The sequence below is a fragment of the Rhipicephalus microplus genome, chromosome 5, assembly GCF_043290135.1.
Source record: "Rhipicephalus microplus isolate Deutch F79 chromosome 5, USDA_Rmic, whole genome shotgun sequence".
NCBI classification, from domain to species: domain Eukaryota; kingdom Metazoa; phylum Arthropoda; class Arachnida; order Ixodida; family Ixodidae; genus Rhipicephalus; species Rhipicephalus microplus.
Window position 1 is genome coordinate 199,354,501 of NC_134704.1, and position 14,755 is coordinate 199,369,255.

The following is a 14,755-nucleotide window of genomic DNA, read 5'->3' on the forward strand; positions in this document are numbered from 1 at the left end:
GATAGTGTTTGGCGATAACTGTAGTGGCTGACAATGAGGAGAACTGAGAGATCGAGTACACCAGTAGTATGCATTACAGATAGTGTTTGGAAATAGCTGTAGTGGCTGAGAATGAGGAGAACTGAGAGATATAGTGCACCGTTAGTATGCATTGCAGATCGTGTTTGGAAAAAACTGTAGTGGCTGGCAATGAGGAGAACTGAGATAGAGTTTAGCATTAGTATCCGATGCAGATTGAGTTTGGCCATAGCTGTAGTGGCTGAGAATGAGGAGAACTGACAGATCGAGTACACCGTTTGTATGCATTGAGATCGTGTTTGGCAATAACTGTAGTGGCTAAGAATGTGAAGAACTGAGAGATTGAGTACACCATTAGTATGCTTTACAGATCGTGTTTGGCCATAACTGTAGTGGCTGACAATGTGGAGAACTAGAAGAAAAAGTACATCATTAGTATGCACTACAGATAGTGTTTGGCCATAGCTGTGGTGGCTGAGAATGGGGAGAACTGAGAGACAGAGTACACCATTTGTATGCATTGCAGGTAGTGTATATCACTAACTGTAGTGGCTGGGAATGACGAGAACTGATAGAAAAGTACACCATTAGCATGCATTACAGTTCGTGTTTGGCCATCACTGTAGTGGCTGACAATATGGAGAACTGAGAGATAGAGTACACCATTAGTATGCATTGCAAAAAGTGTTTGGCAATAACTGTAGTGGCTGAGAATGTTGAAAACTGAAAGATAGAGTACACCAGTAGTATGTATTGCAGATGGTGTTTGGCAATAACTGTAGTGGCTGACAAGGTGGTGAACTGAGAGATAGAGTACACCATTTGTATGCACTGCAGATCGTGTTTGGAAGTAACTGTAGTGGCTGGGAATGATGAGCACTGAGAGATTAAGTACACCATTTCATGCATTGCAGATAGTGTATGTCACTAACTGTAGTGGCTGGGAATGACGAGAACTGATAGAAAAGTACACCATTAGCATGCATTACAGTTCGTGTTTGGCCATCACTGTAGTGGCTGACAATGTTGAGAACTGAGAGATAGAGTACACCATTAGTATGCATTGCAAATAGTGTTTGGCAATAACTGTAGTGGCTGAGAATGTGGAAAACTGAAAGATAGAGTACACCAGTAGTATGCATTGCAGATGGTGTTTGGCAATAACTGTAGTGGCTGACAAGTTGGAGAACTTAGAGATAGAGTACACCATTATTATGCACTGCAGATCGTGTTTGGAAGTAACTCTAGTGGCTGGGAATGTTGAGCACTGAGAGATTAAGTACACCATTTTATGCATTGCAGATAGTGTATGTCACTAACTGTAGTGGCTGGGAATGAGGAGAACTGATAGACAAAGTACACCATTACCAAGCATTACAGATCCTGTTTGGCCGTCACTGTAGTGGCTGACAATGTGGAGAACTGAGAGATAGAGTACACCATTAGTATGCATTACAGATAGTGTTTGGCCATAGCTGTAGTGGGTGACAATGAGGAGAACTGAAAGATAGAGTACACCAGTAGTATGCATTGCAGATGGTGTTTGGCAATAACTCTAGTGGCTGGGAAAGAGATAAACTGAGAGATATAGTGCACCGTTAGTATGCATTGCAGATCGTGTTTGGCAGAAACTGTAGTGGCTGGCAATGAGGAGAACTGAGATGGAGTTTAGCATTAGTATCCAATGCAGATTGAGTTTGGCCATAGCTGTAGTGGCTGGGAATGAGGAGAACTGACAGATCGAGTACACCGTTTGTATGTATTGAGATCGTGTTTGGCAATAACTGTAGTGGCTGACAATGTGGAGGACTAGGAGATAAAGTACATCATTTGTATGCATTACAGATCGTGTTTGCCATAACCGTAGTGGCTGAGAATGAGGAGCACTGAGAGATTAAGTACACCATTTGTATGCATTGCAGATAGTGTATATCACTAACTGTAGTGGCTGGTAATGACGAGAACTGATAGAAAAGTACACCATTAGCATGCATTACAGTTCGTGTTTGGCCGTCACTGTAGTGGCTGACAATATGGAGAACTGAGAGATAGAGCACACCATTAGTATGCATTGCAAAAAGTGTGCAATAACTGTAGTGGCTGAGAATGTTGAAATTTGAAAGATAGAGTACACCAGTAGTATGTATTGCAGATGGTGTTTGAGCGGTTGAAACACATGCATCTCTGGTGCGGGCACGGCACCGCACCAGAGATGCATGTGTTTCAACCGCTCAATTTGCAGGCCACGATTACCTGGGCTGTCTGCTCCTACCTTGCTGGCACGTGCGCACTGGTCCCCGATGGCACTTCACCGGCTTGGCCTGCGTCTGCATTTTTCATGCCGACGCTGAACAAGCAAATCTGGACGCACATCTGGCCGCTAGGGGCATCGACGACTACGCCTGACGGAACCGGCTCAGCATATTTAAGGGAATCACCGGCAGATCACCTCGGGCACGGCACCGCACCAGAGATGCATGTGTTTCAACCGCTCAATTTGCAGGCCACGATTACCTGGGCTGTCTGCTCCTACCTTGCTGGCACGTGCGCACTGGTCCCCGATGGCACTTCACCGGCTTGGCCTGCGTCTGCATTTTTCATGCCGACGCTGAACAAGCAAATCTGGACGCACATCTGGCCGCTAGGGGCATCGACGACTACGCCTGACGGAACCGGCTCAGCATATTTAAGGGAATCACCGGCAGATCACCTCGGGCACGGCACCGCACCAGAGATGCATGTGTTTCAACCGCTCAATTTGCAGGTCAGTGACTACAAATACGCCGTCTGTGTTAGGAGTAGCAATTACTGTTTGATTGCGGTGTCGTGCCCAGCCGAATGGTGTGATGCTTTGAAACGATCTTTGTCACGAATATCTCGTTTCTGTCTGGTAATCTTTGATATGCTGCTCATGCTGTCGGGTGATATTGAATCGAACCCAGGGCCTATGAGCAAGATCGAGTCTGAGGCTTTCGCCGCAGCTATGTTAACCATACAGAAATTAGAGGAAGGGCATGCAGCCTTGTCAGCGCAATTAAGCGAGACCATTGAAAAACTGACGGCTTCTACGAACGAAGTGGCTCGTTTGACTGAACGCATTTTAGCGCTTGAATCATCTGTCGCGTCACGTTCGGCAACTGGTACCGGTACGCCTAATAACTCCCTGCACCAAATTTCGGATCATTTGACCGAGATTACGTCCAGGTGTAACGATACCGAAAACAGACAGAGGCGGTCTAACTTGCTTTTTTTTGGAAATGAAGATGACCCTAAGGAGGGATGGGCAGCATCTGAAAAAAGAATAATCGAATTCTGCTCCGAAAAATTCAACATTTCTTTGACTGGCGCACAATTCGAGCGTGTGCACAGGCTGGGGAAATTCAGAGACAGCAAACAGAGACCTATAATAGCCAAACTGACTTTCTTTAAAGATAAGCAGCAAATTCTTGCGTCAGCTCCAAAACTAAAAGGGTCAAAATATTCTATCGGAGAAGATTTTTCTCTAGCTACGCGACAGGCACGAAAAAGCCTAATTGAATTCGCTAAAACGCAAAGAAAACCGTTTAAGCTCTCAGTTGACAGGCTACGCATGGATGGCAAAACCTACATACTTGATCATGCCAGCAAAACCGTTATTCTATCAGAAAGATAGCTCGCAACCAAAACATGTCCACCTAAACACCACCAGAAACCTAAATCACATTTGGCGACCCCTTCTTTTCTGATATCATTTACTAACATTAGAAGCATAATACCCAAGCGCGATACAATCTGCTCTTTTCTGGAAGACAACAACTCAGATATACTCGTGCTCACGGAAACTTGGCTATACCCTGCAATCACAAATAACGAAGTTCTTGCTGGCAGTGAAAGATATAACATATACCGCAAAGATCGCGTCGACAGGAGAGGTGGTGGTGTACTTCTTGGTGTAAAAAATACAATCTCTTCGTATGTACTGAATCTTGACTCACCCATTGAAATAATTTGGATAATGTGTGTGACTAAACACGCTAAAATTCTGGTTGGCAATTGTTACCGTCCGCCTGATTATAATAACACATTTGTACGTGATCTTCGTCATAGCATCAAAAATGCCAAAGATCTTTGCCCTACTGGTGTAGTTTACCTATTCGGTGACTTCAACCTCCCGCTGATTGATTGGACAAACTTCTCATCACCATGCTGCCTTTCCACAGAATTCATTAACTTAGTCTTGGACTTTAACCTCTCGCAAGTCATTGATCAACCAACCCGTGGTTTAAATACGTTAGACCTATTACTAACTAATGCTCCTGATTCAGTGAGGACAGTCTCTTGCCTAAAGGGCTTCAGTGATCACAATTTAATCGAGGTAACGTTGGACTTACCTGTACCATTTGCAGGAATATCCAAAAAGAAAATTCGGGACTACAGCAAAGCAGAGTTTGACAAAATAAGTGCACAGCTCGAAGAATTTTTTAGCAATGTCCTCTTTCCGTCATTCTACAACAGGTCTGTAAATGAAAACTGGGTGCTTTTTAGAGACAAGATGTCTTCATTGATAAACCAATATATCCCTGTTATCACTGTTTCTAATGATCTATCTAATCCCTGGTTCACTAAATCCCTCCGTAAGCAAAGAAACAAGAAAAAACGCCTGTACTGCAATGCCAAACGCAGTGCTACGCCCTCCGCTTGGGAAAAATACAAGCAGTACTTGACTGACTACTGTAAAGCAATATGCAACGCCAAAGAAAAATATTTTCACAACGACCTACCTTCTCTTCTGCAAAATAATCCAAAAAAATTCTGGCGCCTCATATCCCCTGACCACGGTTCCAACCAGTTGTCATTACTTAATGAAAACAACATTCCGCTTTCAGACTACGAGTGCTCCACTACTTTTAATACCTTTTTTTCATCTGTATTTAGCCAAGAAGATTCTTCTGACGTACCACATATCCCTGATTACAACTTCCAATACATGCAGCCTATTGAAATTACGGTGGAGGGTATCGCGTGTCGAATTAAACAGATTAAGGCATCCTCATCAGCTGGTATAGATGATATCAACTCTAAGGTAATTAAAAATACTGTTTCCATATCTAGCATTACATTATACCACATTTTATGACAGTCGCTATCGTCTGGAAAACTTCCAGACGACTGGAAAATAGCCAAAGTAGTACCCATTTTTAAATCCGGAGATAAGAACTCACCTAAAAATTATCGCCCAATCTCGCTCACATGCATATGTTGCAAACTCCTCGAACACATAATCGCCTCCCACGTATACAGTCACCTCGAGACTAACAAATTCTTCTTTTCAAACCAGCACGGATTCAGAAAGGGCATGTCATGCGAAACACAGTTACTAGAATTCACTACAGACATTCATTACAACATAAATAATGGCCTACAGACTGATTGCATATTTCTTGATTTCGCCAAAGCATTCGATCGTGTCGCCCATTGTCGCCTTATTTCAAAATTATCTGCCCTCCGATTAGACTCCCTCACTTTATCTTGGCTACGCAATTTTCTGTCACTTCGCAAGCAGTTCACAATCGTTAATAATTCTTCCTCTCCCTCTTCGTATGTCTCTTCTGGCGTCCCACAGGGGAGCGTTCTTGGCCCATTACTTTTTCTTATCTACATCAACGACCTCCCAACTAACATATCATCGCATATCAGAATCTTCGCTGATGACTGCATGCTCTACAGACCTATAAACTGTCCTAACGATCACTCCATCCTTCAAGATGATCTGAACACTGTTTCTAACTGGTGCAGCACTTGGCTTATGAGGTTGAATACTAATAAGTGTAAAGTTGTTTCTTTTGGACGTAAACAGGTCATATCTAACTTCACTTACCATATGCAATGTGACAGGCTCTCCACGGCGACTTCTTACAAGTATCTTGGCATCCACCTTACACCAGGGCTTTCCTGGTTTGATCACATCACTAACGTTTGTGCAAAAGCCTCCAAAACATTGGGGTATTTACGCCGAAACCTTCGTCGTTGTCCCACTAACATTCGCAAAATGTCTTACCTAACTTTCGTCCGCCCGCAACTTGAATATGCCTCATCTGTTTGGTCCCCTTCCGCTCAGTATCAAATTAACATGCTGGAAACAATCCAGAACAGAGCCACCCGTTACATTTCTAGAAACTATGACATCAATTCCAGTGTGACTCAGCTTAAACTCCATCATTCCCTCCAAGCATTAAATGTTCGTCGTCACGTGTCCTTGTTATGCCTATTTCATAAGTACGTCTACAGTAACAAAACATCGTCGTTGCACCTTCAACGCCCGCTCTACACGTCACGCAGATTACATAACCATCTCAGCTTCACTCGCATTTTTGGAAACACGAACGCGTTCAACACATCCGCACTACCACAAGCCATCCGCATGTGGAATGATCTTCCCGACGATATCGCCTCTGATAGCAACCCCAACACGTTTCGGCAAAAAGTTCAGACGCATTTCCTTAATATTTCATCTTGACGTTCTTTTACTTCTTTTCCGAGGGTTTTTATGTCACGGAGTGTTCTTATATACTTCATCGCCATGTTTACGTATTGCTGACTTATTGCTTTGTTAATTTTTTTTTTATTACTAACCGACATTGTACCGTTCTTATTTTGAAATTTACATGCGATTTTTCACTGTAACCCCCCTTACTCAATGCCTTCTGGCCTGTAAGGTATTTTCAATAAATAAATAAATAAATAAATAAATAAATAAATAACTGTAGTGGCTGACAAGGTGGTGAACTGAGAGATAGAGTACACCATTTGTATGCACTGCAGATCGTGTTTGGAAGTAACTGTAGTGGCTGGGAATGATGAGCACTGAGAGATAGAGTTCAGCATTAGTATACATTACAGATCGTGTTTGGCCACAACTGAAGTGGCTGACAATGTGAACTTAGAGATAGGGTACATCAGTAGTATGAATTACAGATAGTGTTTGGCCATAGCTGTAGTGGCTGAGAATGTGGAAAACTGAGAGACAGAGTTTACCATTAGTATGCATTACAGATTGTGGTTGGCCATAACTGTAGTGGCTGACAATGTGGAGAACTGAGAGATAGAGTACACGATTAGTATGCATTACAGATAGTGTTTGGCCATAGCTGTAGTAGCTGAGAATGAGGAGAACTGAGAGGTAGAGTACACTGTTAGTAGGAATTGCAGATTGTGTTTGGCAGTAATTGTAGTGGCTGTGAATGAGAACTGAGATAGAGTTCAGCATTAGTATGCATTGCAGATTGAGTTTGGCCATAACTGTAGTGGCTGGAAATGAGGAGAACTGAGAGAGAGCACACCGTTAGTATTCATTGCAGATCGTGTTTGGCAATAACTGTAGTGGCTGAAATTGTGAAGAACTGAGAGATAGACTACACCATTAGTATGCATTAGAGATCATGTTTGACGATAGCTGTAGTGGCTGAGAATGAGGTGAACTGAGAAGTAGAGTAAATCGTTAGTAGGCATTGCAGATCGTATTTGGCAGTAACTGTAGTGGCTGGGAATGAGGAGAACTGAGACAGAGTTCAGCTTTAGTATCCATTGCAGATTGAGTTTGGTCATAACTGTAGTGGCTGGTAATGAGGAGAACTGACAGATCGAGTACACCGTTTGTATGCATTGCAGATCGTGTTTGGCAATACCTCTAGTGGCTAAGAATGGGAAGAACGGAGTGATAGAGTACACAATTAGTATGCTTTACAGATCGTGTTTGGCCATAACTGTAGTGGCTGACAATGTGGAGAACTAGGAGATAAAGTACATCATTAGTATGCATTACAGATAGTGTTTGGCCATAGCTGTGGTGGCTGAGAATGGGGAGGATTGAGAGACAGAGTACACCATTTGTATACGTTACAGATCGTGTTTGCCATAACCGTAGTGGCTGAGAACGAGGACCACTGATAGATTAAGCACACCATTTGTATGCATTGCAGATAGTGTATATCACTAATTGTAGTGGCTGGGAATGAGGAGAGCTGATAGAAAATTACACCATTAGCATGCATTACAGATCGTGTTTGGCCATGACTGTAGTGGCTGACAATGTGGAGAACTGAGAGATAGAGTACACCATTAGTATGCATTCCAGATAGTGTTTGGCGATAGCTGTAGTGGCTGACAATGAGGAGAACTGAGAGATCGAGTACACCAGTAGTATGCATTACAGATAGTGTTTGGAAATAGCTGTAGTGGCTGAGAATGAGGAGAACTGAGAGATATAGTGCACCGTTAGTATGCATTGCAGATCGTGTTTGGAAAAAACTGTAGTGGCTGGCAATGAGGAGAACTGAGATAGAGTTTAGCATTACTATCCAATGCAGATTGAGTTTGGCCATAGCTGTAGTGGCTGAGAATGAGGAGAACTGACAGATCGAGTACACCGTTTGTATGCATTGAGATCGTGTTTGGCAATAACTGTAGTGGCTAAGAATGTGAAGAACTGAGAGATTGAGTACACCATTAGTATGCTTTACAGATCGTGTTTGGCCATAACTGTAGTGGCTGACAATGTGAGGAACTAGAAGATAAAGTACATCATTAGTATGCATTACAGATAGTGTTTGGCCATAGCTGTGGTGGCTGAGAATGGGGAGAACTGAGAGACAGAGTACACCATTTGTATGCATTGCAGATAGTGTATATCACTAACTGTAGTGGCTGGGAATGACGAGAACTGATAGAAAAGTACACCATTAGCATGCATTACAGTTCGTGTTTGGCCATCACTGTAGTGGCTGACAATATGGAGAACTGAGAGATAGAGTACACCATTAGTATGCATTGCAAAAAGTGTTTGGCAATAACTGTAGTGGCTGAGAATGTTGAAAACTGAAAGATAGAGTACACCAGTAGTATGCATTGCAGATGGTGTTTGGCAATAACTGTAGTGGATGACAAGGTGGTGAACTGAGAGATAGAGTACACCATTTGTATGCACTGCAGATCGTGTTTGGAAGTAACTGTAGTGGCTGGGAATGATGAGAACTGAGAGATTAAGTACACCATTTCATGCATTGCAGATAGTGTATGTCACTAACTGTAGTGGCTGGGAATGACGAGAACTGATAGAAAAGTACACCATTAGCATGCATTACAGTTCGTGTTTGGCCATCACTGTAGTGGCTGACAATGTTGAGAACTGAGAGATAGAGTACACCATTAGTATGCATTGCAAATAGTGTTTGGCAATAACTGTAGTGGCTGAGAATGTGGAAAACTGAAAGATAGAGTACACCAGTAGTATGCATTGCAGATGGTGTTTGGCAATAACTGTAGTGGGTGACAAGGTGGAGAACTGAGAGATAGAGTACACCATTATTATGCACTGCAGATCGTGTTTGGAAGTAACTCTAGTGGCTGGGAATGTTGAGCACTGAGAGATTATGTACACCATTTTATGCATTGCAGATAGTGTATGTCACTAACTGTAGTGGCTGGGAATGAGGAGAACTGATAGACAAAGTACACCATTACCAAGCATTACAGATCCTGTTTGGCCGTCACTGTAGTGGCTGACAATGTGGAGAACTGAGAGATAGAGTACACCATTAGTATGCATTACAGATAGTGTTTGGCCATAGCTGTAGTGGCTGACAATGAGGAGAACTGAAAGATAGAGTACACCAGTAGTATGCATTGCAGATGGTGTTTGGCAATAACTCTAGTGGCTGGGAAAGAGATAAACTGAGAGATAGAGTTCAGCATTAGTATACATTACAGATCGTCTTTGGCCACAACTGTAGTGGTTGACAATGTGGAGGGCTGAGAGATAGAGTACATCAGTAGTATCCATTACAGATAGTGTTTGGCGATAGCTGTAGTGGCTGAGAATGTGGAAAACTGAGAGACAGAGTACACCATTAGTATGCATTACAGACTGCGTTTGGCCATAACTGTAGTGGCAGACAATGTGGAGATTGAGAGATAGAGTACACCATTAGTATGCATTACAGATCGTGTTTGGCCACAACTGTAGTGGCTGACAATGTGGAGAACTGAGAGATAGAGTTCAGCATTAGTATACATTACAGATCGTGTTTGGCCACAACTGAAGTGGCTGACAATGTGAACTGAGAGATAGGGTACATCAGTAGTATGAATTACAGACAGTGTTTGGCCATAGCTGTAGTGGCTGAGAATGTGGAAAACTGAGAGACAGAGTTTACCATTAGTATGCATTACAGATTGTGGTTGGCCATAACTGCAGTGGCTGACAAGGTAGAGAACTCAGAGGTAGAGTACACTGTTAGTAGGCATTGCAGATTGTGTTTGGCAGTAATTGTAGTGGCTGTGAATGAAAACTGAGATAGAGTTCAGCATTAGTATGCATTGCAGATTGAGTTTGGCCATAACTGTAGTGGCTGGAAATGAGGAGAACTGAAAGATAGAGTACACCGTTAGTATGCATTGCAGATCGTGTTTGGCAGTAACTGTGTTGGCTGAGAATGAGGAGAACTGAGAGACAAAGTACACCATTAGTATGCATTGCAGACCGTGTTTGGCAGACACTGTAGTGGCTGGAAATGAGGAGAACTGAGAGATAGAGTACACCGTTAGTATTCATCGCAGATCGTGTTTGGGAATAAATGTAGTGGCTGAGAATGAGGAGAACAGAGAGACAGAGTACACCATTAATATGCTTTACAGATAGTGTTTGGCCATGATAGGGTTTACAGATAGCTGTAGTGGCTGAGAATGAAGAGAACTGAGAGATAGAGTACACCATTAGTATGCTTTACGGCTCGTGTTTGGCCATTACTGTAGTGGCTGACAATGTGGAGAACAAGGAGATGAAGTACATCATTAGTATGCATTACAGATAGTGTTTGGCCATAGATGTGGTGGCTGAGAATGGGGAGAACTGAGAGATACAGTACACCATTAGTATGCATTGCAAATAGTGTTTGGCAATAACTGTAGTGGCTGAGGATCTGGAAAACTGAAAGATAGAGTACACCAGTAGTATGCATTGCAGATGGTGTTTGACAAACACTCTAGTGGCTGGGAAAAAGATAAACTGAGAGATAGAGTTCAGCATTAGTAGACATTACACATCGCGTTTGGCCATAACTGTAATGGCTGACAATGTGGAGAACTGTGAGATAGAGTACATCAGTAGAATGCATTAAATATTGTGATTGGCCATAGCTCTAGTGGCTGGGAATGAGGAGAACTGATAGACAAAGAACACCATTAGCATGCATTACAGATCGTGTTTGGCCATCACTGTAGTGGCTGACAATGTGTAGAACTGAGAGATAGGGTACACCATTAGTATGCATTGCAGATAGTGTTTGTCCATAGCTGTAGTGGCTGAGAATGAGAACTGAGAGATAGACTACACCATTAGTATGCATTACAGGTAGTGTTTGGCCATAGCTGTAGTTGCTGATAATGAGGAGAACTGAGAGATCGAGTACACCGTTGGTATTCATTACAGATAGTGTTTGGCAATAGCTGTATAGGCTGAGAATGAGAACTGAGAGATGGAGTACACCGTTAGTATGCATTGCAGATCATGTTTGGCAGAAACTGTAGTTGCTGGGAACGAGGAGAATCGAGATAGAGTTTTGCATTAGTATCCATTGCAGATTGAGTTTGGCCATACCTGCAGTGACTGGGAATGAGGAGAACTGACAGATAGAGTACACCGTTAGTATGCATGGCAGATCTTGTTTGGCAACAACTGTAGTGGCTGGGAATGAACAGAACTGAGAGATAGAATACACCGTTTGTATGCATTGCAGATCCTGTTCGGCAATAACTGTAATGGCTGGGAATGTGAAGAACTGCGAGATAGAGTACACCATTAGTATGCTTTACAGATCGTGTTTGGCCATAACTATAGTGGCTGACAATGTGAAGAACTAGGAGATAAAGTACATCATTAGTATGCATTACACATAGTGTTTGACCTTAGCTGTAGTGGCTGAGAATGAGAACTGAGAGATAGAGTACACCGTTAGTATGCATTGCAGACCGTGTTTGGCAGGCACTGTAGTGGCTGGGAATGAGGAGAACTGAGATAGAGTTTAGCATTAGTATCCATTGCAGATTGAGTTTGGCCATAACTGTATTGGCTGGGATCGAGGAGAACTGAGAGAGAGTACACAATTATTATGCATTGGAGATTGTGTTTGGCCATAACTGTGGTGGCTGACAATGTGGAGAACTGAGAGATAGAGTACACAATTAGTATGCATTACAGATAGTATTTGGCCATAGCTGTAGTGGCTGAGAATGAGATGAACTGAGACAGAGTTCAGCTTTAGTATTCATTGCGATTGAGTTTGGTCATAACTGTAGTGGCTGGTAATGAGGAGAACTGACAGATCGAGTGCACCGTTTGTATGCATTGCAGATCGTGTTTGGCAATAACTGTAGTGGCTAAGAATGTGAAGAACTGAGAGATGGAGTACACAATTAGTATGCATTACAGATAGTGTTTGGCCATAGCTGTGGTGGCTGAGAATGGGGAGAACTGAGAGACAGAGTACACCATTTGTATGCATTGCAGATTGTAATTGCCATAACCATAGTGGCTGAGAATGAGGAGCACTGGGAGATTAAGTACACCATTTGTATGCAATGCAGATAGTATATATCACTAACTGTAGTGGCTAGGAATGAGGAGAACGGATAGAAAAGTACACCATTAGCATGCATTACAGATCGTGTTTGGCCATCACTGTAGTGGCTGACAATGTGGAGAACTGAGAGATAGAGTAAACCATTAGTATGCATTGCAAATAGTGTTTGGCAATAACTGTAGTGGCTGAGAATGTGGAAAACTGAAAGATAGAGTACACCAGTAGTTTGCACTGCAGATGGTGTTTGGCAATAACTGTAGTGGCTGACAAGGTGGAGAACTGAGAGATAGAGTACACCGTTAGTATGCACTGCAGATCGTGTTTGGAAGTAAGTGTAGTGGCTGGGAATGAGGAGAACTGAGATAGAGTTTAGCATTAGTATCCAATGCAGATTGAGTTTGGCGATAACTGTAGTGGCTGACAATGTGGAGAACTGAGAGACACACTACGCCATTAGTATGCATTACAGGTCGTGTTTGGCAGTAACTGTAGTAGCTATAAATGAGGAGCACTGAGAGATAGAGTACACCATTTGTATGCATTGCAGATAGTGTATGTCACTAACTGTAGTGGCTGGGAATGAGGAGAACTGATAGACAAAGTACCCCATTAGCATGCATTACAGATCGTGTTTGGCCATAACTTTAGTGACTGACATTGTGGAGAAATGAGAGATAGAGTACACCATTAGTATGCATTACAGATAGTGTTTGGCCAGAGCTTTAGTGGCTGGGAATGAGGAGCAATGAGAGATAGGGTACACCATTAGTATGCATTGCAGATAGCGTGTCACTAACTGTAGTGGCTAGGAATGAGGAGAACTGAGAGCATTAGCATTAGTATACATTGCAGAAAGTGCTCGGCCATAACAGTAGCCGCTGGGAATGAGAAGAACTGAGAGATAGAGTACACCGTTAGTATGCATTGCAGATCATGTTTGGCAACAACTGTAGTGGCTGAGAATGAGGAGAACTGAGAGACAGAGTACACCATTAGTATGCATTGCAGAACTTGTTTGGCAATAACTGTAGTGGCTGAGAATGTGAAGAAGTGAGAGATAGAGTACACCATTAGTATGCTTTATAGATCGTGTTTGGCCATAACTGTAGTGGCTGACAGTGTGGAGAACTAGGATATAAAGTACATCATTAGTATGCATTCCACATAGTGTTTGGTCATAGCTGTAGTGGCTGAGATTGTGGAGAACTGAGAGACAGAGTACACCATTAGTATGCATTACAGATTGTGTTTGGCAGTAACTGTAGTGGCAGGGAATGAGGAGAAATGAGATAGACTTCAGCATTGATATCCATTGCCGATTGAGTTTGGCGATAACTGTAGTGGCTGACAATGTGGAGAACTGAGAGATAGAGTACACCATTAGTATGCATTACAGATAGTGTTTGGCCATAGCTGTAGTGGCTGAGAATGAGGAGAACTGAGAAATAGAGTATACCGTTAGCGTGCATAGCAGGTTGTGTTTGCAGTAACTGTAGTAGCTGGGAATGAGGAGAACTGAGATAGAGTTCAGCTTTAGTATCCATTGCAGTTTGAGTTTGGCCATAACTTCAGTGGCTGGGAATGCGGAGAACTGAGAGACACACTACGCCATTAGTATGCATTACAGGTCGTGTTTGGCAGTAACTGTAGTGGCTGTGAATGAGGAGCACTGAGAGATAGAGTACACCATTTGTATGCATTGCAGATAGTGTTTGGCCATAACTGTGGTGGCTGACAATGTGGAGAACTGAGATATAGCGTACACAATTAGTATACATTACAGATAGTGTTTGGCCATAGCTGTAGTGGCTGAGAATAAGGTGAACTGAGAAGTAGAGTAAATCGTTAGTAGGCATTGCAGAGAGTATTTGGCAGTAACTGTAGTGGCTGGGAATGAGGAGAACTGAGACAGAGTTCAGCTTTAGTATCCATTGCAGATTGAGTTTGGTCATAACTGTAGTGGCTGGTAATGAGGAGAACTGACAGATCGAGTACACCGTTTGTATGCATTGCAGATCGTGTTTGGCAATACCTCTAGTGGCTAAGAATGTGACGAACTGAGTGATAGACCACACAATTAGTATGCTTTACAGACCGTGTTTGGCCATAACTGTAGTGGCTGA